The sequence below is a fragment of the Maylandia zebra genome, linkage group LG7 (genome assembly GCF_041146795.1).
Source record: "Maylandia zebra isolate NMK-2024a linkage group LG7, Mzebra_GT3a, whole genome shotgun sequence".
Classification (NCBI taxonomy): Eukaryota; Metazoa; Chordata; class Actinopteri; order Cichliformes; family Cichlidae; genus Maylandia; species Maylandia zebra.
Window position 1 is genome coordinate 13,615,858 of NC_135173.1, and position 25,051 is coordinate 13,640,908.

At 40.1% G+C, this 25,051-nt stretch overlaps 1 protein-coding gene across 3 annotated transcripts in view; it reads right to left on the reverse strand.

Moving 5' to 3' along the window:
* tln2b (talin 2b) overlaps positions 1 to 23,671 on the reverse strand; it is a 96,001-nt gene extending 72,330 nt beyond the window's left edge. For all 3 annotated transcript variants that reach the window (XM_004553150.6, XM_076885793.1, XM_023152456.3), the window contains exon 1: positions 23,517 to 23,671. The gene's annotated coding sequence lies outside the window, so the exon portion shown is untranslated. The remainder of the gene's footprint in view (positions 1 to 23,516) is intronic.
* Positions 23,672 to 25,051: the final 1,380 nt, after the last annotated feature.

The following is a 25,051-nucleotide window of genomic DNA, read 5'->3' on the forward strand; positions in this document are numbered from 1 at the left end:
TATTGAACAGCTCAAAGTCAACAACTGGGGTGCAAACAGATAGCATGGATGAATGTAAATTTGGAAGATTACAAAGGTTTCTTTCATGGCATATTCTCATCATCTGCTCCTAATTCCTGCATACACAAAGTTAATTTGCTCACTCAGCGGAACAGATTTTTCCATGACACACGTGCAACAAATCAGACTTTACATCACACTCCCATTTCTTAAAGCATGAGACGTGCAGTTCATCAGCATAATGTGTAATTTTTCCGTGGCTGATTGCCACAGTTATTATACCCATGGTCATTCTCAGGCCTGCATACGGCTGTCAGTTATGAGGTACCCATGGACTGTATAGCTCAGCAAATTGCCACGGAGTGTCATGCTTTCTGAGATTCACTAATTAGCCCAATGAATTCTGCCACCATTGCGCACAACTCATTAATGCTGACACAGGCTTCTAATTAGTTAAATGGGGGCACTGAGCCAGCTGATAACTTGAATACTTATTATTTCTGCTTTTTGAGTAACTATGATAACAGTCCATTATCTACACAAAACAACACCTCAGAAATTGTATGTTACCCGCACCCTTTTCAGAATAAATGTTATTTTCAATAACTGCTTTCCACAGTTTGCCATTAAATGAGAAATGAGAAGTGTGGCAGTGGTGCCTGATCAGAACATGACAATCATCTGCCACAAAGAGATGTCACGGAGACAATTTCAAGGAAAAACTACAGCAGGTAGAAACAAGATGCCAAAACATCAAAAACATGCAAACAAAAATCAAAGGACATCAAATGGATGATTATCTATCTTGACTAAAAATATCAGCTGTTTATACTATATGTACATCATTCTTCTTCATATGAGTTAGCGTTATTATTAAACAGTCAAAATATAACTTCTTTCTTTTTCTCTCTTGATCTGTTCTTAAGAAAATTTTGGCATTATCAACTTGTCATGTTAATCTTCCACATTCTTCCTCTTGGGGATCATAAAGTTAGCAAAGAATGAACTAGAACATTTATTCTAATATCCTAGAAACTGCATGAGTATTTATTGTAATGCACTCCATCTAATGCATTATTTCTCCAAACCATATGTTTAATGGCACGATCAAAAAGAAAGATGAGCAATAGAGCTCATAAAACTGTTTGAGAAAGTCAACACAGAAGCAAGCAAAACATGTTTATACCTTTTGGCTGCACTTTTTTGTTGTAAATGGTTTCCTCTCAGCAATTTTTTGAACCTGGTGTTAATCATTTTTTCACAATGTTATTGTTTACATTAAAATCTGTCTCATTATTAGTTGTCAGTCAGCGGTCTTGTAAAGTTCGTCATTTTAAATACTAGATACCCTCACCAGCCACTTCATTAAACATTCCTTTCAACTGCTCATTAACATAAATATATAATCAGCCAATGATATGACAGGAGCTCAAAGCATTTAAGTATGCAGACATGGTCGAGATGACCTGGTGAAGTTCAAACTGAGCAACAGAATGGGGGAGAAAGGTGATTTAAGTGACTTTGAATGTGACTTGGCTGTTATTATAGAAACTCCTGATCTACTAGGATTATCCCACACGACCATCTCCAGGGTTCACAGAGAATGGTCTAAAATAGAGAAAATATCCAGTGAGGGGCAGCTCTGGGAAAAATGCCTTGTTGCCAAAAATCAGAGAAGAATGGCTGGACTGCACTCAGCTGACAGGAGGGCAACAGTAACTCAAATAGCTACTTGGTACAACCAAGGTAGTCAGAAGAGCATGTCTGAATGCACAACATGTCAAACCTTGAAGCAGATTATGTACAGCAACAGAAGACCACACCAGTTACCACTTCTATCAGCAAAGATCAGGAAGCTGAGGCTACAATGTATATATTTAATATAGAAAATGTGAAAAATTATTGCAACATTTAGATAGTTTAGTCAAAAATTGGTGTAAATACCACAAGAGCATGGATCCATCCTGCCTTGTATCAGTGGTTCAGGCTTGTGCTGGTGGTGTAATGGTGTGGGGAGATTTTCTTGGCCCACTTTTGCCCCTTAGTTGCAATCGAGCATTGTTAAAACATCACAGCCTACCTGAGCATTGTTGTTGACCATGTTCAACCCCCCCTTTATGAACACAGTGCGCCCATGTTCTAGTGGCTGTTTTAAGCAGGATACTGCATCATGTCACAAAGCCCAATTAATCTCAAACTGATTTCTTGAACATGACAGTGAGTTCATTGTTCCCAAACGGCCTTCACACTCACCAGATCTCAATCTAATAGATCTCATTTGGGATGTGGTGGAATCAGAGATTTGAGTTACTGATGTGCACCCGACAAATGTGCAGCAACTGTGCGGTGTGACGTTTAGTTAAATCTGTGTAATTAAGAATTAAGCTAGTTCTGACAGCAAAAATGGGCTCAGCCCAACCAGACATAACTAATAAGGTGGCCAGTTAAAAAAAAAAAAACAAAGAAAGAAAAGAGAAAAGAAAAAAAAAATCTCCCCATCTGAAACGATGTGGTTTAACGAGACAAAAAAAATTATGCTCCAAGCATCTCCAAAAAGGAAAAAAAAAAAAAAAAAAAAAAAAAAAAACTTATCCCATGGTACCGAGGGTCATCTCTGCAGTTCCCTCTTAAACTCCAGCACCTAATTGTGAAGCTGAGCACACAGCTGTGACACTGCAGTTGGATACAGATTTTTTAATCTCTTCTTTTATATGATATCATCATGTAATCTCCATCGAGCTACCCAGGGAGCAGGCAAAGAGGCAGGAAATGAAATCAATGCTGTGTCTCTGCACTGGGTGTTACTTCATTAGTATGGGCACTACAGATGTAGCAGTAAATCTGATTTATGAAAGGGTGACAACAAAGAAAGCCACAGACGAAGGGGTCCACAGTAGGAGACACCCGCAGTTCTCCCCACAGCCTTACCTGTGTTTAACAAGGAAAGAGAGTGGTTTTCTAATGAAGAACACACTTTCATGCAACTGCAACCAGAGGTCAATTTATAAGCATGGTATTAACTTTCATGATGAAAACAAAGCAAACAAAAACCATTTCATACGAGCAAAAAAGGCTGGTGTTTTGTTAATACGATCTGTAAATTATGATGATCAGAAAGTTTTACTAGTTGCTGACATTTTCACAATACATTTTATTGTCTTCACAGTATCCTTAAAACATTTAATAATGTTTGGCATTCACACACTCCTCTTCTTTGTGCATGGAAAGGTCTGTTATCCTAATTATGTCCCAAGTTTCTGCATGCTTCTTGTTCAGTTTTCTAGGATTGCAAAAGCAAAGTCTCTAACTCACCATTGCATTCTTAATGATTTGGTGGGTTGGTTATTATGGTGGGCTATTATTGACTACTCAAAGAACAGCACTGGCATATTTTCCCCTATAAAGCCCTTTTAGGTAAACTTTCAGTTGACTTCTGCAACCTTCTCTGTCCCAGTTACCAGATATGCTCTTCTAAACTGTTTCTTTTTGATGTATGTATGATGACTTCTGACATACCTTGGGAAAACAGCATTTTCTTCTTGTGCACCTCGATTGCGTAATTATTTACAGAAAGACCTAAATTTAAACATGCTTCTATCTCTTGTTGAAAACATTAAGGAATCTAGGGAAGAAGACTTTGAGGCTTGTTTCTTTTCAGAAGCCACTTTTTGAGATGTTTTGGGTTGTATGGCTGCTTACTTGTCCATCTTTGTCTTGTAAAAGATATTATGAGCTTATCTTCTAAATAGGTAATAATAGTTAATATTATCCTCATAATATATAGAATAAATTAATACATAAGATAATACCTGAAAACAAAAACAATCTATTGGAACATACGAAACACAGTTATTAAAACATTTATTTAGATGAGTTTTAGGAAACGGAGCAAGAGGTTAAAGAACAATCGATTAAGCACCTTTCGGAGATGTTACAGTCACAGAAAACTATACAAACGCTTTCTCACAGGGGAAGCATTGTATAGCCTTGATACGACATACCATCCCCTTCAAACACGGAGATTCCAGCTGATTAGTTGTGCACTCCCATGGGACTAAGAAGTGTAATTCAATTAGTCCCACGGTTCTGCACCGAAGAGAGGGAGACAGATCTATCTCACTGGACGACACCCAGGATGTGCTGTGCTGGTGTATGCACCGAAAAATTGGCAGCAGATCAGGCTGATGGTCCAAATTAGATAGTGTCATTTGCTAAAAGACTGCTAAGAACACCAAAATGCAGGAATATATCTAATAGCATCTTGAAGATGTTGCTCCTTAAATGCCCTTAGCGCTCATGAAAAACATTACCGACACAAAGAGGGACTGAATGAGAAGCGTTTCCAGGCCGAGGCTAGCAGAGAGCCTCGGCCAGTCTCGCCTTACATGACAAGCCAGCCACATTCTAAGCAATGCCTCTGAGCTTGTGCCATGAGTCGAGGATGCTGTCTCCCACTGAAGTCGCATACAGATCGCCCTTTCAGAGCACAGCCTCCTCCACTGTCTCTTTGTCCCTCCTCCCTGTGGGGAATTTATAAAGCTTCACAGTGCCTCACTCCATGAGATTCCTGTAATTTATGACAGCCTTTTCCCAGGCACAGAGAAATCAAATCAAACTGTAAATATAGTGCATGTTTCCCAGTATGAGCTCTTCACAGAGACCATAGATCACAAATAAATGCCAGAGATCCTGACAGTCATTAAATAACAGCATCAATAATCCCACATGTGGCAGCAGTACATTTGATTTGAGATTATGAAAAGGGCAGAAAGCATAGCTAATGAATGAGACACACCAGAAGCAAACCAGGAGAAATTCAGCATTACCAGAGGTATCAAGCCCCCCAAAAATCATCTAAGTCATTCTGTTTTTAAAGGCATGATCAGCAAAGAACCAGCTGTGCTCATTTGTACTGGAACGACCTTTGACCCGAGCCTGGCACAGATACACTTGGGTATGTATGTTATATGACACCAGATCAGCCAGACCGAAAGGAGAGTGTCATCTTGTGGGTATAGCCTCACAAGTGTACCGTGTCCACTGTGGGTGGGCAGCCGCCTCCATTAGCTGCAGCTCCATCAATCTCTGTGTCTGTGGAAATTGAAGACTCAACGGAGAGAGGGAGAAGCAAACAGCTGCCATATAGTGGACTGAGCAGATGGTAATGGTGGCAAAAAAGTAACACCATATCATTTTAAACATCCACACGGCATCTCAATTTGGGAAAAGAAAAGACGCATGTCTGCCACTTTGACAAAATACACTTCTCAGGCTGCCTAATGCACTGATGCTTGGCTTTTGCATGACATTTTATCTTGCATATATTTGGAAGAGCGCAACGCATGCAATTTGTTCACATTTGTCACTATGAGAAAATGGTTTGATGATTCCTTGCGTAAAGTGAGCGGTGCATATAGAGCCATCTATTATCAGCATGACAATTTATGGTTCAGTAAAGCAGTTTGTGTATATTGTTGAACAGTAAATGCATAAAAACACAATACCAAAGTCTTATCTGTATCGCAGCAGCAGTTTGGGGGTTTAAAACAGAAAAAATTGACAGGCATTATGTTAAGTCTAATTGTTGAATGTCGCCATTGTGTTTCTTAAATTTGTATAGTCTTAGTTTAAGCAGTAGGATCAAAGCCATTCCTTTGATCCTGACCACCTCTCCAGCCACTCTGTGCTGGGGGAGGTTTTATTGTAGATACATCCTAACTTGAAGATCTGTTTGATGTTTGGTAGAGCTTCCTACCCTTTGTATGGTTTCACTGTGTTATCTTTGGTAAACCATACATTGGGTGTGGGGGAAGACTACCCTCTTTATGACCAAGGATGTTGTTCCTGCTTTTAGGTTTTATGACCCTTTGACCAACAAACAAACACACACACACACTCAGTGTATACATTTACATACAGTGCCTTGTCTTTGTAACCAAAGGGGGGTTGCAAGGGGAGGTGTTTTGTAAACTATTGTTTGAAGTTTGTCAATAAAAGGCGGCGAGAGGAGGCCACCAGTGTGGTCATTTCAACGTGCTGGTCACAGACGAGAGGCCTCCCTTGCGCAAGAAATCGAACGTTGTTGCCTTGCTTTTCTTTCATGGGAATAAGTCTTAGATACAGCGGGGTCTGAGTTTAGACCCAACACATTATTTATAAAAAGACACAGAAAATGGGAAAGAAGTTGTGTTTTTACCGTTTTTCAAGATATGAGGGAGAGATAGTATGCCGAGCCATGTGTCCTGCAAGTCATCCTCATATGCTATGGAATTAGACACTTGGTGTCAGCACACCGTGCTCCATATCAACAGCATCATTTTTTTTTTTTCCTATGCCACCCGCACTGACAGGAATGTGACAAATGTTGCAGTATTTCAAGGGATGGTAACAAAGTTACTGGGCTGCCAGCGGCACTTCAGCCCCTGCATTCAAAGCCGAAAACATTCAAATTCTTTCCTGAAAAACACAGGTAAATTCTACAAATGCACATCAAGGTATGATGATTTTAAATAACACGTGTTTTTTTTATACATTTGAAATGTAACTGCAGGTTTGCATAATTTTTATGATATTCAGGGTTCTCTCTTTTCCTGGGGCTAAGACACTTACTTGAAAACTTACACAAGCTTGCAGACACAGTGCTGCTTTTTGTCTAAAAAAAAACCTGTCATCTGTCCATATAAAAAACCCATTAACGATAAGGGAATCAAAAACAGCAAGTCATCACTTTGACTGATAAAGCTGTGGCTTTAATCTTATTAATATTGCACACAGTATCATTTAAGATATGCTGTCACCAAATGAAAAATCAAATCTTACTGCTTGAGGAAGAAATCTGTGAAATATACATGATTTAGGTTTATGCTGATACCCTATTTAAAGCTTTTTAATATCTCATCTTACATTATAAAATTATTCAGGATGTTCTGCAATTCATTGAAACAATCACCACTTGTTTTTATGTCTTTGACAACCTACTTTAAAACTCACAGTGAAACAGAACAATTCTTCTATAAATATCATGATTATTCTGCTGAGTAATTGTTTTACCATAATGCACATGTTCACAGCAGGCATGTTCCCTGTGCTTGTAACAGATTTGTCACAAGCAAATGACTGCAGGAAGGAAATTAGAGAGCATAATGGAAGGGAAACAATCAAATAATGCACACATGATATGATGGGCTATTTTTGTTGACCGTTCCAACAGCTATATAGCAAAAAGTCTTTTTCCTTCCACACTGTAAAGGTCAAAGTGACTTTACTTTGCAAGAGATGAACACACATTAACAACCATAGATAAAATTGGGAATCATAGTAGATTAAAAAAAAACATTGAGAGAGAAATATTTGTTAACCTCTGCTTTATGAGTCTTCTGCTTTCTTCTCTGTTTTAGTGGCTGCTCACACAGTAACAGGAAATTGATTACGGGTTTGCCAAACAATGCATGTTCTTAAGAAAGTCAACATTTATATTCAGTGCTCGTTCTTTTCTAGGAACAGCAATGTACACTCAAGCAAGGTTACAGTACATAGCATCAGTATTTTGTATAATTAATACATGATTTGAATGAAAATATCCTCATTTGCTAAAGTTGTTGTATCATTAAGCCTGATCCTTATTCCCACAGCGGTAATTTATGATTTATGTTGGACTTGGCCTAATGAATCAGCATAACAACTAAGGTTGTGACAAAAAACTCACGCAACTGCTGAGAAAAGAACAGGTGTTACATGCTGCACATTTTATTTCCACCTATCCATTTGTTTTAACTGCTTTCCAACCAGTCTTTACTACCTGGTGACAGGCAGAGGATACTCTGGACAGGCCACAAGACAGGGTCTAACATGCACAGACATGCACAGACAAATAACAAAACGCCATCAATATACGGAGATTCAGTGCTTACAAGCTCCACACAAAATAGCCTCAAAGCAGGTTTATATCGAGAACATCTTAGCTGTTAGGCAACAGTTTGAGCTTTATTGTTTGGTGAATTAATGTTACAGTGTGTAAAATATCACCTCCAGATGTCAGTAGATTGCACACTGCGGTCAGCTGGATTCTGTTTTCAAAATTCAAGTGCTTAATTCTAACTATAGTGATCAGTGTAGTAGGGGTGCAACGATACACAAAATTCACGGTTCGGTTTGGTTCAATACTTTGGTGTAACGGTTCGATATTTTTTCGATACAAAAAGATGTTCATGCCTTTTTAATTTGTCATTTATTAAAATTATAAATATATATTTTAACTCAAAAGTACAGTTTTTAAATTTAATGTTGCTGAAACAAAAGTAATTAAAAAAATAAATATATCTCAGGGCTCTCAAAATTTCAAAATCCCTGGTAGCCCTTCGGGCAGGGACTCTTCAGTTTTTGGTAGCCCAAAATAAATGTAAGTAGCCTGAATAAAAAAAGAGAGCAATTTTTTTGATTGATGTTTTGTTTCCTTTACAATATTATACATTAAAGTATAATATTGTAAAGGAAACAAAACATTAATCAAAAAATTGTTGAAAAACAAATTACAACATTGTATAAAAATTACAATCATCAACTCAAATACTTGGTTCTAATTGAACAGAAATTTCTATGAACTTGTAAGAACTGTGTAGGACATGAATCAGTCTGTGTCAGATCTTGAATTTGAAATTTCCGCTGAAGTCACGAGTAAGAGGCAAGTGGAACCAAGATCGAGGCCATTTGCTTTTTGAAGTTTGCAAAGACTGCTAAATTTTGCCAGTGGTGGTTCACTCTTTGCAACATAGTACGCTGTTCTAAACAGATTTTTCAGGTTTATTTTTAGTATGTTATTTTCAATTGGTGTTTGTTCTGGGAAAGATATTGCAGACTGAGCAATAATGCATTTCTTGCATTTCTCATGGGTTCTAATGGGGGCCTTTCTTAAAATGACTGGTCCCAGTAACAAAGGCGCTTGTCGACTCATAAATCGACCAACCAACAACACACCCGGCAGAACATTATGTTATTTACACGGGTGCACACAAGTGGTCCGCATGTGCGCATTCGCTGTCAAAATAAAAGACGCGCACCAGATAAGAAGTTGCAACGCGCGTTTGCGTCCATATAAAAAGCACTGTTTTTGTCCGCTAGAGTGGGATTTTCACGGCACATTCCGCACCACATCTCTGTGCGTTCATCATTTGTTTGAAGCCAGCTCACCTCCTGCAACCACTTTTCCGAGAATACATGCTTCTTTTGTGGTTCGGACTCCTGACATTTCTTTGGAGGTGGAGGAACACCAAAGTAATTGCTTAAAGGAGCTTCTTCGACATCTTTAAGAGTTTTAAACAAATGTCTGTTCTCCTCCAGAAAATCTTATGTATGCAAACACGCGTTGCAACTTCATATCTTGTGCGCGTTTTTTTTTTTTTTTTGACAGCGAATGCGCACCTGCGACCACTTATGTGCAGCCCTGGTTATTTCGCTTGTCATATTGCAGCCACAGAAATTCTTTTGTCCATGAAACCATAAAGCTGCACTTTCTTTTTGCCTTATAGTCTGATTTGTCATAACTTTTCCGTTTTGTGGTAAGCTTTTCTTTGGCTGTCACTTCTTCACCCTGACCTGTCTTATTTGGCTCAGCAGAACTAAAATATATATCCTGCTGCTTTTACACACACACACACACACACACACATAACGGTCAGCGATTCTCTGCGCGATCAACCTCTCATATGTTTAAGCTTGCTGCGGGAGATTTCACTTGTCATGTTTGTATAGTAAGCTAACGATTGATAAGACGATGTCAGAGGAATTGGTGCGCAAATTATCATCACTCACCAATCAGTGCTGTCGCTCTCTATACACAGTTTGCGCGATTGCAAAGTGAAACAAGTGAAAGCAAAAAACAAGCGCAAATTCAAACGGGATTTCAATATGTCACATATTGACAGTGGCTCACCGATGCCAATGACATAATTACCCAGCTACATTTCCGAAAGTATGCAAAAGCATTGACATAAATTTTTCTTCCTACAATAGCCCGACGGGCAGGGCAGAGATAGATTTTGGTAGCCCGACTGGAAAAATCGCTAGCATATTGTAGCGGGTCAGGGCTGTTTGGGGTTCTGTTTGTACAGTTATGTTTTGTTTATGTTGCCATAGTGACGGGTGACGCCCTCTCGCTGCGACGGTGTGTCCTTCCGGGGTTAGAGGGCGCCCTGTGTGTTGTTGTTGTTGTTGTTGCTGCTGTGCGGTTGCCGCGCTGAGCAGTTAGCTAGTGGCAGTGCTCTTCTGCAGATGTCAATAAACGGCTGTGCTCCCTGGCTAGCTCACGGGAAGCAAGACCAAACGACACCTCCGTCTCCTCCTTGTCTGAGCTCGCCACATTGGTGTCAGAAGTGGGATGATGGTGGCACCCCATGTTCTGACCCGAGTGACTTTTCCTCACGACCGGCGCGCCAAAAGAAGGCACCTGGACATTTGCAAAGTGAAAGCAAAAAACAAGCGCAAATTCAAAAGCGATTTCAATATGTCACATATTGACAGTGGTTCACCGATGCCAATGACATAATTACCCAGCTACAATTCCGAAAGAATGCAAAAGCATTGACATATATTTTTCTTCCTACAATAGCCCGACGGGCAGGGCAGAGATAGATTTTGGTAGCCCGACTGGAAAAATCGCTAGCCCCGGGACGTCGGGCTAGCGATTTTGCGAGCCCTGTATCTGATTGAGGAATCACTCATCTTTGGAAAAGAGAGTTTATTACAGAGAAATGGCTTTTTCCAAAATAAAAGCTATACTATACGCTTCTTCTGGGCTATATTCTCAGTAGGGCTGCCACGATTAGTCGACTAGTCACGATTACGTCGACTATCAAAATCGTCGACGACTGATTTAATAGTCGACGTGTCGTTTGAAGCTTTGTAAGATCACAAAAGACGCAGGAATAATAGCAGGATTTAAGAGTGTAATAACGGACTCAAACAGAAGATGGCAGCACTGCATGTACAAGGATGCCAGCTGCCCTTAAACCCCGAAGAAGAAGAAGCTCTGTCCCAGAATTCATAGCGCCCGGCTCAGTTTCCAACAATGGCGGCAGCTAGTTAGTTTTAATATTACTCTTATTATTCTTTCTGGGTCACAAAATAAACGTTTAACATATTTTCAGGCGAGAATGTAGCTGTGTAAACCTCAAATATCTACTCAGTTTATCAAGACACCACATATTTTCAAAAGCGCTCCGACGTTTTCGGAGACGTCTGTTACCCGCTAGCTCGATAGCTAACCGGGGGCAAGGCTAACTAGAGCCGTGAGAACACCGGACTCCCGGCCGTCACGTAGATAACTTTAAAATGTTATTGTTTGGCTTTTTTTTTTAGTATTTTATTTGTTCCTGAGTAAATCGGTTTGGCTGAGATTAAAGTTATAGTTTTTACACAGCTGAATAAACGTCAAACAGACAGCTGATTATCAGAAGTGTGAGATGCTCCAGAATTTACTCCGGTGTCCTGTTATATTTTAGATAGCAAGGAGTTTATTAAACTTCACCGAAACAATCTGCAAGTTTAATTAAAATTTAATAAACTACCATCTTGTCTTTATTTTTAGTTAGCACCTTAAACACTTAAAGCTGTAAGCTAATGATAGTTAGATAAGAGCAGATGCTGCTGGTGCAACCTACAGCTTGTAGGTTTTACGTCCAATGGGTGATGATCTGATTAGTCGACTAATCGCAAAAATAATCGGTGACTAGTCGACTATCAGAATAATCGTTTGTGGCAGCCCTAATTCTCAGCAGCATATTGTAGCGGGTCAGGGCTGTTCGGGTTCTGTTTGTACAGTTATGTTTTGTTCATGTTGCCATAGTGACGGGTGATGCCCTCCCGCTGCGACGGTGTGTCCTTCTGGGGTCAGGGGGCGCCCTGTGTGTTGTTGTTGTTGTTGTTACTGCTGTGCGGTTGCCGCGCTGAGCAGTTAGCTACCGGCAGTGTTCTTCTGCAGATGTCAATAAACGGCTGTGCTCCCTGGCTAGCTCACGGGAAGCAAGACCAAACGACACCTCCGTCTCCTCCTTGTCTGAGCTCGCCACAATATTAAACATATCAGGTCCCCATAAGGAGAATCATGTGCTAACGGCTGTCTAAATGACTCGGGTAAAGTTAGTAGCATGCATGCTTGTTGTTTTTGTCTGCTTCCACTTGTCTTTGCACTAGAATGATGTCGGTGTACATGTGCAGTCATATTCGTTGTGTTCCCACTAGTGCTGTCAGCGTTAATCTCGTTGAAATGACGTTAACGCCACAACACAGTAAATCTTCGTTAACGAGCTACCCCTGATCGCCCTGTGTGTGGGGCTAGACGGCCAACACGTTAACGAGCTAACTGCGCTAACACACTAGTTCCCACCCATGTAATTGAGCATTGCGTGGCACATCCAACATACTGTTTTACTTTAGTCCATGACGCGCTTACCTTCAGGGTCATACGTCACATGAAAACCAAAATAATTCCAAACGCCAGTTCTGAATGAGGGTGGGGGAGGTTCAATTTGCCATGTTGCAAGGAGAGCTTAACTTCTGTCTCGCTAGTTTGCCCTGCGCTCTTCCTTCTGACGATGCTGTCTGTGTTGAACGCTCAGTGGATCTGCGCTCGACAGTGCAGCAAATAAAATAGTTTAATATAGGAAAAAATATCCATCAACTAACAAAAAATACACAATTGGGTTGCATCCTGCTTGCACTTAGGTGAAGCTGCTGACTAACAAGGCCCTGCAGGCTGGTTAGCAGCAATAGATGACAGAAGCATGCAGTTCAATTGTGTATTTTTTGTTAGTTGATGGATATTTTTTCTTCATTTTAATTTACCCATCAAGTTTAATTTCCTTGATATACTTCTACTCACCATTCTGTAGGACTGCTTTCCGTGTTAAAGAAATCTCCAGCTCAAAATAGGCAGTGTTGGGAAGGTTACTTTTAAAATGTATTCCGTTACAGAATACAGAATACATGCCCCAAAATGTATTCTCGTATTCCGTTACGTTACTCAATGAGAGTAACGTATTCTGAATACTTTGGATTACTTAATATATTATCGTGCTTTTTACAACAACGTGAATGTACTATTGCTGTGTGATTTATTACTATTACTGAAGGTCCGCGACTCCGAACTGTAGTAAAGGGACCTCTGACTAATACGGCGGGGTCCCTGTCGGCTGGTAGCCGAAAAATAGCTTTACTTTGTTGTGTGGGTCAATTTTTCTTGCGAGAGACAGAGAGAGGCGTTGAAAGACTGCTCCAACGGAACTTATTGTTTCGGAGGAAAACACGAACACGGTGTACAGTCGAGTCTTAATAGCTTACTTACAACTGGGCTCGTCAGGCACTCTTCTTGGCTGCAGTGGTTATTATTATATTTACATGCTTCCAGCTCCCGTTTTTCCTCGACGACAACTCGTACCTTTCCACTCGCCTTTTTCTCCCTCCTCGCGCTCACAGACACATAACGTGTATGGCAGTCCATTCTCCCTGCAACACGGACTACACTGCCCATGATGCTACATTCTTTAGAGCTATGCTTGTAGCATTCTGCCTGTTAGCTTAGCACAACAACAACAACGAAAAGGCGCTCTCTCACCCAGGAAACACACAGTCGCAGAAAGAGAGAGGGAGCGTCGCCCTGTAACCATGGCAACCGTAACGCTGCCGCCTGGAACGAAAGAACGTAGCTGTCAAACAAAACCCAAACAGTCCTGACCCGCGACAAAATGAAACAGGAAAGTACCGCAGTGTAATCCATTTATTTCAACAAAGTAACTGTATTCTGAATACCACCTTTTTAAACGGTAACTGTAACGGAATACAGTTACTCATATTTTGTATTCTAAATACGTAACGGCGGTACATGTATTCCGTTACTCCCCAACACTGAAAATAGGTCATTTGTAATAGTAGAGAAAGGTGTTTTTCTCCAATTAGACCAACTGGACACTGAGATAAAGACTGGACTAAGGTTAAGCACATGACTGATGACTGTTCTGTTTTAAGTTTTCTTTCTTATAACACAGATTGGATCATACTGAGTTTTCCTCACTTATGATCCAGTCTTCTTCACTTCATCTCACCAGTGAGTCTGAGCTCACACAGCCTAGGCGGAGTAGTCGAACGCAGATTCACTGAGCGCTCAACACAGACAGCATCGTCAGAAGGAAAGTTGATAAAATAAATTACAAATTTTGTATTGTTCGATACATGTATGTACCGAACCGAAAGCACTGTATCGAACGGTTCAATATCGATACGAGTATCGTTGCACCCCTACAGTGTAGGACAACCTCTGGCCTATTTTCATCTACAGTGTAGGCTGCAAGTCCGCTCTTTACCTCAGTTGTCAATGTGCGTCTACATCTGTTCACTGTGGAGGAGGTTGTAAAGGTTTATGAAAGGGATGCGAGTCGATGAGTCAGTGAAGCTCACTTCTGACCGATGACAGCGATACAGAAGTGAGTTGTTGAAGATATCCTACAGCACTCGGTAAGTGCTGCTGTTTTGTTGCTGGTGTTAGCTGCTGTTAGGCAGCATTAGTGAAACAGCTCTGCTGATCCTCTGTCTTTGGCGTACTTCATATGTGGCCAGTCTATAGCCATATACATAAAATGACATCAGCACTAAGTAAATTTTGAAAAAGCTACTTTTTTTTATTTTTTATGTGTGACTACGAAAGGCCTACATGTTTCTAAAGAACAGCAAGATATGTTTCATCCAGTTTCAGTCCAAAACAATTGCTGTATGAGCTCTAATTGCTAAAACCCCTCAAAAAGAACCTGATAGTGTCTTCTGCTCAATGTAATCAGACAATAATTTTGCTCTAAACACAAGGCCACTACTCCTGATAAGATAAGATAAGCTTTATTAGTCTCACGTGTGGGAAATTTGTTTTGTTACAACAGTGGACAGTGCAAAGTTGTATAGAAAAATTAGAGAAAAACACTGGAATAAGATATCAATAAGATACTGTACACCTAATCTAAATATATAAGGCTTAAGTAACGCAATTAGTTACACTTTACAGCATCCGGCTGCTAAATGCACTTTAGACATACCAATATAAAATAATTTTGATAGTCTGTGAGAGTCCACAGTTCTCTAAGAAGAACTGAGGTGCTGACACTACATAGCCCTGAGCCAGGGGGGAGAGAGGGGGAGAAAAGGAGGAGTTCTCGCTTGGTCAGCAGCCTGCAGAGGATCAGAGCAGAGGATAGCAGTAATTTCATTGCTGTTCTTCAGACAGGGGAGTCCTTTCCCCAAGCAGTCGCAAAAACAGGCTGACAGCTACTGTGCACACAAAGGACCTGACAGCCCACAATTAACCTTGATGTTAAACCACTGCCATGTCAATTGTCCCTAAACCAATATACTATAATAATGTCATTTTAGTTACTTTATCTGGCTGTTACTGAATCCAGCACACCTTGAATTATCTGTACAGATCTTAAACATCTGTGTCTATGATCATGTGACACAGACATGAAATATTTCCACACACTCTGGCTGTTTTTTTTCCCCACGGTGCAGCTGCATGTTCCATACACCTGTTTTTATTTTCCTGAACTTCCATATCTGTGTCATAGACCCGCATACTTGATTGGTTTTTAGAGATTTAGCGGTGTATTGGATTTTAGAAATGTAGAAATTTAGCAGGGTGTAGACACATTCATATTTCAAATGCTACTCTTTTTTTGTCTTCGAGCCACAAAATGTGTCTTAGGTCCATCAAGGGATTCAAGTCTTAACTGCACTTCGTTACAGTGCTCTGGATTTGTCTTTGATGCATTTATCGCGCACATAGCAGATGGATAGTTGGATTTAGGCAACACTGACATTGACCTTTGGTTGAGTGGCATTTTAAGGGAATTCTATTCCAGTGAAAAATGCTCTCACAAAAGAGGATCGTGGGTGTACCATCATGTCTTTGAGAGATCTTTCAGAAACTGAACATGGAAATGTCTTCAAAAGCAGAACAAAAATAAATACCACTATACAGTACATTAGACTGTAGTAAAGCAATTACAGCTGGCATTAATATTATTATAACGGTGCTATTCAGAAGACTTTGACTGCATAAGAAACTTAAGTATTTGATTTCTTTTGAGTATATCAATACACAGTTCCCACAAACACACTGTTTCTGGCAGAGGAAGCTTGGAGGCACTACCAGTAAGTCTACAATGGTGCAAAGAGAAACTGGGCAGGTTACAGCATGGTCACTATTCACTCAGTAGGTAAAGTGGTCGCCCCATGATCGGAAGGTCGGCGGTTCGAATCCACTTAACGGCTACCCTGAGGTACCCCTGAGCAAGGTACCGTCCCTACACACTGCTCCCCGGGCGCCTGCTTAGTGGGCTGCCCACTGCTTCACAGAGTGAATGGGTCAAATGCAGAGAAAAACAAGTAATTTCCCCATGGGGATCAATAAAGTATCCATTATTATTATTATTATTATTATTATCAAACCATTGTAACTCAACACAGACAACCAGGCGATAACCTGTCTGAAGCAGCCGTTTGCACTGTAAAAACAGAGCAAAATAAACTGACTTAAAAAAAAACGCAGCAAATCAGCTCCTGCAATGAAAACGCAATACCTAACTGTATTCACTCTTTGGGGACAAAGGGGCATAAGTTGAGCTGTGCTTCTCTTTTAATGGGATATATCAAATGACCTTCAGCGCTGATCATTAGTTTGATTCAAGTAAAGTAGATCATGTTTCTCTTCAAAACCAAAGCATTGATGGTTTGTTTTTTTTTAACTGAAAAAACCCTTAGTATGTGCTGTCAACAGCGCTGAACACAACCCTGTTCACTGGCACTTTACCAGTACAACTGATTCCTCAATGAGTAATTTATACGATATGAACAGGAGCAAACAATTTAATTTCTTTGTTCAAATATTTAGATAAGTGCTCACTGCTAGATTAAATGTCAACAAAGTGGCCTGAACTCAAAACACACACACACAAATTAAGTGGAAAATAGCAATTACTCTTTGATTTACAAATAATTTATGTGAAAAAAAATTCACAGAAAGTAAGAGGATGCCACTTTATGTCACTAACACAATTTGGAATAGTGTACTGCGTTAGGGCTGTTCGATATACCGATATGTATTGGATGACGATATAAAAACGTCTGTTTCATTTTATGCTATCATTTGTTTCGTGGTGTCGCAAAATAAACTGTTTACGGCAATATGTTTTCATCCTTTTGATGGTCGCTGTAGTGGCTATATTAATTTAGTCTTTCTCTCTTTCTCTTATATTTAATATAACCACACTACTGACGGACAAGAGCCTGTTTTATGCGCTGTCGTTAGCAACAACGACGGTAACACTGTTGCGTGTCCGGTTGTTTATGTTCCACATAAACCTTTCACAATAAAGCTCAAGATCCTGTTAAAACTTTTCAAAATAAACTGAATCACTTAATTAAAGAGCAGATTGTTACGGATGAGAAGTAAAAAAAAAAAAACCCGCCAGGTGCTAAAAAAATAAACCGTAGACTCAAACGTTAGAACAAGCTTTTCCCCGCAGCACGCCGTGTAATAAATACTCACAAAGAAAACAGCGGCTGTTACAACTTATTTCTAAAAATGTATAGTTTCATGCATCGGTTAAAACACTCGACTCCAGGTACACGACGCGCAGCTGGAAACACTTCACGCAAGTCGACGTGCACGAGATTCACAGAATTAACAGAAAATGTTACATTTTTGTGATTTATATCGTTATCGGACGATAGATGTCTTATATCAGGATATGAGATTTTGCACAGCCCTATACTGTGTGCATTGCAGCGAAGGTAAACCTGTTGTCTAGTACTTCAAACTGGCATTTTAATTTGACATGCTGATGAGAAGTGCCACAGGCTGTGCGACTGCCACTGACCTAAACTACATCATGGCGGCATCTACTGACCTACTTTTTGAGTCTGTTGATTTATCCCGGCACAGCCACACCAGTTTAAAGCACATTTATAGTGTATATAAATGTGTATATAATAGGCATTCGAATTATTAATGAATTGCTTGCTCGCTTTTCTGTGAGTTAAAAGCACCAAAATAAAACAATATTGCATTAAACCTCACGCACTAACAATTTAACAACTGAGTGACTTGTGGATGTGATCAGTCTAAATGCTATGCTGTAATGTCCAACCATTATTAATCAAGTGTGGAGTCAGTCTAATCTAATCCCACTACATTTCTTAATTGAAAGAGAGCTCAGCCTCACTTCATATCTGAAAGCAAATTAGAAATATGGTCAAGTGTTTGCCGATTAAAAATCCGCATTATATATAGCTTTAACAAATTGCCTGTCTGCCACATTCATCTGTATGGAAAAATTCGAGAAACTGTTCTTTCAGATTGCTGTAATAGCAGGGGTTTGGGAATGGTGGCCAGCTCATACATTTGTTCTATAGAAAGTAATCTAAACGCAAGCCAGCCCCTAAAGAGGCTGTGATCACAGTGACAGCAGCGAGAGAAAACACAGGACCAATCTATTTCCCTTGTAAACACAGAACACAAAGGCTGGGTCACACCGACAGCATGGGGTGTGTTTTAGTTTCCACCTCCTACACACTCGTGCATCCAATATAGTTCAACAATCACACTCTCCAATGACTCTCAGAACCCTTACTTCCCACCCTCCAACTGAACATTTCCTGGGGAATTCCAACCAGGAATATATTCTTGATGACAGAGCAACTACAACAGCTGAGAGGAAAATCACTTCTCTAATGAACAGCAGGAGGCCTTGTCTTTAGCATTTGCTTGTTCTCGATGTTTTGTGGCTCAAAATAGTTACTCGTAAATGCATGACCTTGTTATTGTTCTCAGAGAGCAGTTTTAGTGTTACTTATTGCGCCCCAGAACGCAGAAATTGAACAAACACAGACTAAAAGTGTTTCATGAGAGAGTGTGGTGTATTTCATGAACACGTTTGAAACATGTAAATTAGCAAATTAGGCACTGAGCTGAAAGTGTGAACTACAGCTATGCTAGCAGAGATGTTGCTATAGCTTCCTATAATACAAAATCATTGCAGTAATGGCCTCCGAAGTAGTTGGCAATAAATGTGAAAAGCTACAATTTAAATAGTCCTTGGTTTTAATTGCCAGTGCTCAATAAAACTGAAATACTGAATATTATTTAATCTTAGAAGTGTTGAATCTCTATTTGTGTTCTGAGCTAAACTTTTCAAATCTCTTTTTGATGAAGCTTACAAACTCTGCTTTCATAACCTTGGGTCTTGTGAATAGCATCTAGTGTTTTGTTTGAAGCAGCAGTCAGTTGCCGCTGGCAGATGCATGCTGCATGTGAGCTTGTGACATTGGTGTTCCTGAGATCTAATTATATCTGTGTAATACTGTATTGTGGAGAAAGCGTACAGAACTCATTGTAGATGCTCAGGCAGGAGAAGGTCTCTTCTTTTAAACACAGGCAAGCCATGGGCTTATATTGTGAACAACAAGTGAAAAGAAAATCCTAAGAACTTGATCTGCAGATTGCAGATTTATGTAAGTTAGGAAGGTCTCTTCAAGCCATTTCTGAACAACTGCAGATTCCAAGGTATCCAAGTACAACCTTTTCAACTTTTCGTCTCCACTTTGCTAGAGTCTGGAAGAAGACCCAAACTTTCACCCTTGGATGAGAGGAAACTGGTTGGGGTGTTCAAGAACAACCCAGGAAATATAAAGGCTCTGGGTGCCCATGAACAAAAAGTGGCTGGACACCAAGATCACTGTCCACAGTGAAGTGAGTTTCACATCATTGACTGAGAGGGTATGAACCAAGACAGAAGTCTCTGCTACAAAACGGACACCTTCAAACTGACTAAAATATGCAGCTACCAACATGAACAAGCCAAGTTCCTTCTTGAAAAAGGTTTTATGGTCAGCTGAGACAAAGATTGAGATATTTGGCCATAATGACAAGAGGCACGGTAAAGTGAGGCTTTCAAATTTAAGAACACTGTATCAACTGTCAAGCATGATGGCGGTAACATCATGCTTTGGGGCTTTTTTGCTTCCAGTGGTACTGGTATATTGCAGTGGATGGAGTAATGAAGGAAGACTATCTTCAAATTCACCTCAAATCAATAGCTAGACTTGGACACAGCTGGGTGTTCCAACAGGACAATGATGCCAAACATGCACTGAAGCTGTTTTTTGGAATGGATAAAGCAGGCTAACAATAAGCTACTGGAATGGACTTCCCGAAGACTTTACCTCTACCCTGAAAATTTCTGGACTATGCTTGAAAGCCCGTTCAGTGCAAGGCACCCAAATCGCCTTCCCTCAAAGCAACAACTACACCAATGTCTCCACAATAAAAACTGATAATGTGTGGTGCCACACCTTATATTTGTTAAGTGTTGAGCCTGGAAATCAATGTATATATGAGATTTCTTAATAAAGCTTCAAATGTACTGACTCCAGCAGTTACATGTTTGCACTGAGGCGTCTTGCTCTTTTCATTAATTACATAATGGTGACATTATAAACTACATGAAATTTCCATAAACTTGCTTTTCTGTAATTCCACAGATCTGTCTAAATAAAGAGATCTTTATTCAATCTGTATATGCATTAACTTTTTTTGTTCTGTAATAAGATGTTCAAGATGTCTGACCTTATTATAGACAGCAAGATTATTATTTGACATTTTAAACTCTGGAAATCTTCGATGTTTGTCCTCATTGGTGCTGCTGAACCCAAACGCGCTTCAGCTTGAGATGGCTTGACATTCTCCTTCAGGATGTTTTTGTAGACAACAGAATTCATGGTTCCATTTACCACAGCAAGTCTTCCAGGTCCTGATGCAGTAAAACAGCACCAGACTATCAAACTAACACAAAAATATTTTACTGTTAGTATGATGCTCCTTTTCTGAAATGTTGTGTTACTTTTATGCCGGATGTAATGGGACAAACACCTTCCAAAAAGTTCAACTTTTGTCTTGTCAGTCCACACAGTATTTTCCCCAAAGTCTTGGGGATCATCAAGATGTTTTCTGTCAAAACTGAGGCAAACTTTTTGCTCAGCAGGGGTTTTCATCTTAGAACAGGCCGTGTTTGCCCAGTCTATTTCTTATGGTGGCATCATGAACACTGACCTTAACTGAGGCAAGTGAGGCCTCCAGTTCTTTGGATGTTGTTCTGGGGTCTTTTGTGACCTCTTGGATGAGTCGCCGCTGTGCTCTTGGGCTAATTTTGGTCAGCCAGCCACTCAGGGTTTATCACTGTGCCATGTTATTGCCATTTGTGGATATTGTCTCTCACTGTGGTTTGCTGGAGTCCCACTGCTTTAGAAATCACTTTATAACCTTTTCTAGACTGAGAGATCTTCACTTTGTTTGAATTTAGCTATCTGTGGGATACACCACAGATAGCAGTTTCAAAATACCTTTATTTAGAAACTGCATTTTGTGTTTACTTATGTTTTCTTTCTTAAATATTTAAATTTGTTTGGTGATCTGAGACATTTAAGTGTGACAAACATAGAAAGAAATATGACATGGGGAAGGGGGCAAACACTTTTCCACACCACTGTATGTGGATGAGCTGCTGGAGACCAGCACTACAAGGACTAAAGACCACAGGATCATCTGCATACATCATATGGTTCGCTAAAAGACTATCAACCTTGCACCAAGTTTAACGGGTTCTCAGCTTCTTTGACAAGCCATCAACATAAAGATTTAAAAGAATTGGGGATAAAATTCCTTTTTGTCTAACTCTAATGCAAGATTAGAGAAAAATCCAATAAATTCAAACTTGTGCACCCAATTCTTGTTAAAGTCATTAAAGCTGTATGCTGTGCAGTTAACAGTTAAATGAAACCATTTAAAGCCCCAAATTACCATGAATATAAAGCTGTATATATGATGCTTACACTTTAAAGTAAGACCAAGCGATACAAAGTCAGGAAGGCACACAAAATACCTTGTAAAATGCAAGAGTGTTTTGCATTAGTGGTGCTTTAAACACACTACAGAGGTACTCCTACACCATTTCTTGCTGGAAATGTGTGGTTGGTGGAAGCTTTTATCCCACACTCTCTAGTGCCTTACTGTACCATTTGGGAGTGCATTTTAAGGATGGGTACTCCCAGTTGGAATCAAAGCTCTAGCATGCCAGTGATGCCTTTAAGCCATCCAGAATCTCAGCTGTCGACATCATGCTGAGACAGCTTGACCTTTCTAGTCACATCACTCAGGTAAAACATGTCACTCCACTGTCTGAAACTCCCTGACGGCATCGGTATCCTTGAATTGACCATCAATATCCAGGATGCCTCTTGTGGTAAATGCACAGCTGCTGTATTATATACTTAAGAGGAAATGGACTTTAAAAACGACGACGACAACAACAACAACAAAAAACAGTTTTTCCATTACAGAGAAAAGAAGCTGTGCAAGTCTGCAGCTAACGTGGTTTGCTATATGAGTCAAACCAGTAAAAACACATATGATCCATGTTACTCAATGTAAAACCATCTCGGGGATTTACAGTTTGGCACCTTCAGCCCAGAGTCACTGTGCTGAAGCAGCATTGACAGCTGTATCTGTGAAACACCCACATAGCCCATAGCTCAAAAAAGCTCTCTTCACAGCGAATCTGTATGAGGCAGAAGGGCTTCTAATGGTTAAGGAGACGTGTCCTTCATTCAGAAGTTATGCGTCTTCCCTGTTGGCATCATGGAGAAAATAAGGTGAATGTTCACTCTGAGGATTGGTAAAGGTATCAGACGAGGGAAAAGCACTAATCTTTCTTCTAAGATGAATTAATGATCAGATTTTTAAAACTGAGGCAAAGCACAACAGTCCCTGCAAGCGTTAACAGTCTTAACATACTGACCAGTATTTTATTCTCCCTACATTTTCATTAACCTACAGTAAGTCATTCACCAGTGGCTACATCCCTGCATGCGCACTACACATCGTCAATGTCAGCTTTGATGTTGAGCCGATCCAGATAACATTCAGGTCAAGTCCAAGTTACTGTACAAAACATTTTTTTGCAGAGCAGCGAGGATGCTGGAGCTGAGCAGCATTAGTTACCCATTTAGCGTACTTCTAAGGACGAAACTGGGGAAGCCTAGATATTTAAAATGCAACACCAACGCCAAACAAGTGGGTCAATCAAATACTGTTACCTCTTATCTGTCAATGTCAAAAGCAATCAGTTATACAGTAGGCGAAGAAATGGGCTAGATTTACCAGTCTTATTTTAACGCGCAAACGAATCGACAGATGTCAGGTCCAAAGAAGAGCAAAAGGAAATACCAGAGTGGAAAACATCACACTAATCAAGTGAAAAGGTCGTCTGCAGACTGCTCATGTGAAATGTTGCCAGCGCTTCTGCTGAGCCAACATCGAGCGGTCCGCCTCCCTGTAGTGAGATCATTTGGGAGGAACAGCACCTTGAAGAATAACGCCAGGATTTAAAAAGAAACTGGATAGAATCTCTTAAAAGGCAAAATCCTACCTGATGTCCCTCACTCGTCAGTGCATGCGAGCTGACTTGAATGTAGGCGAAGCGACACACACCGCAAGCGGGTCAGCTCAGCCTGACTGCCTCCCTCCTCCACGGCATCAAGCCCCTCCTCGTTTATCGTACAGTGGAGAAGGATGAGGGGGGGGGAGAAGAAAAAAAAGACCACAAATCTGTGCGCCGCAAAAAGGAAGCGGCGTCACACTCACGCACAGTGTCAGATAATATGTATCCCGACGAAGACAGATTTACAACCTTACCAGTGCGATGAGCAGATAAAATTAACCTGGCAATCATGCACAGGGATAGACGCACGGAAGATCTGAGAGACTGACTTCTCTTATTTTGAAAATGCTTTAATTTGTGCAGTGTAGAGCACCTGCCAAAAGCGTGTCTTCACACTAAGCGTTAATGGAAGCCTGGCATGGAGGTTTATGTTTAAAGTGGGGGCAACCTCCACAAGTCTTGCTATAACGTGCAGGAACGTACATCCCACACAACATTGAAAAAGAGTATCTGTCTGTTTTTTCGTGATTAATTACACTTACACTAACCCAATAATCAAGCAGTCAAATTAAGATAAGGCATTAAGATATATTTTAGCGACAAAATGAGAATATTATTTAATGTATCAATATGGCCAGCACCTCCCCTATCGGTGGGTGCACTATTGTTTTCTAAACATATACTACCCCCTAATGGAGATATGGAAGCATTTATGGTCAGGAAATACAAGGACATGCTCATCTCTGAGAAAATAAGGGATGGACTCGGACAGAGTGAAAAGTATTGTCGGTATTTTGCAAAATAGGTATGGATGATTGGTATTCCAAAAAGACTATTAAAATATCACAGCGGGACCGATTATCCTAGTCTACAAAGCCCAATCAAAATGTGTTTGCTTTGTTTTTTCATTTTCTCACGCTATCCAATGTGAGCCTTCACTTCACAAAATAATACAATACTATAAAGGGTACAAGGTGTTCGAAAGGTACGTGTGAATTAGTGATGCGGCGTGAACATTTTGGCAAACATTTCTAAGTGGCGACTCTCGTTTAGGACACTTTCCAGGTACAGCGTTAGCTCTGACATCATCCTGTCATTTATTGCCTGGTAACACGCAGTAACCAAGTTACTCCACTTGAACTTTGTCGTGTTCAGAGTGGAGTTTTTTTCCACTTGGGTCTTTTCAGTATGAAGATGGTCAAACTGCCTTTGATGTAGTAGTACCAGGTAATTTAAAAAAAAAGGGTAGAGAAAACTGATGTAGGTTTTCTTCTGCAGTTTTTGAGTTTGACACCTAGATTTAATTTTTCTTGGACAGCACAACAAAAGTTAGCTTTAACTATTAGTTAAACTGTCTCACCACAAGAGGGAAGCATTGACATAACATTGCATTGATATGTGAAGATCTAAAGAGCAATGTTCAGTATACCAATAAATGTTATCATTGGCCTTTGTTTAATTATGATATTGATATTTCAAAAGCCAGATTTGTAATAGGACCTTCTTCAGTATATCAAACGTCA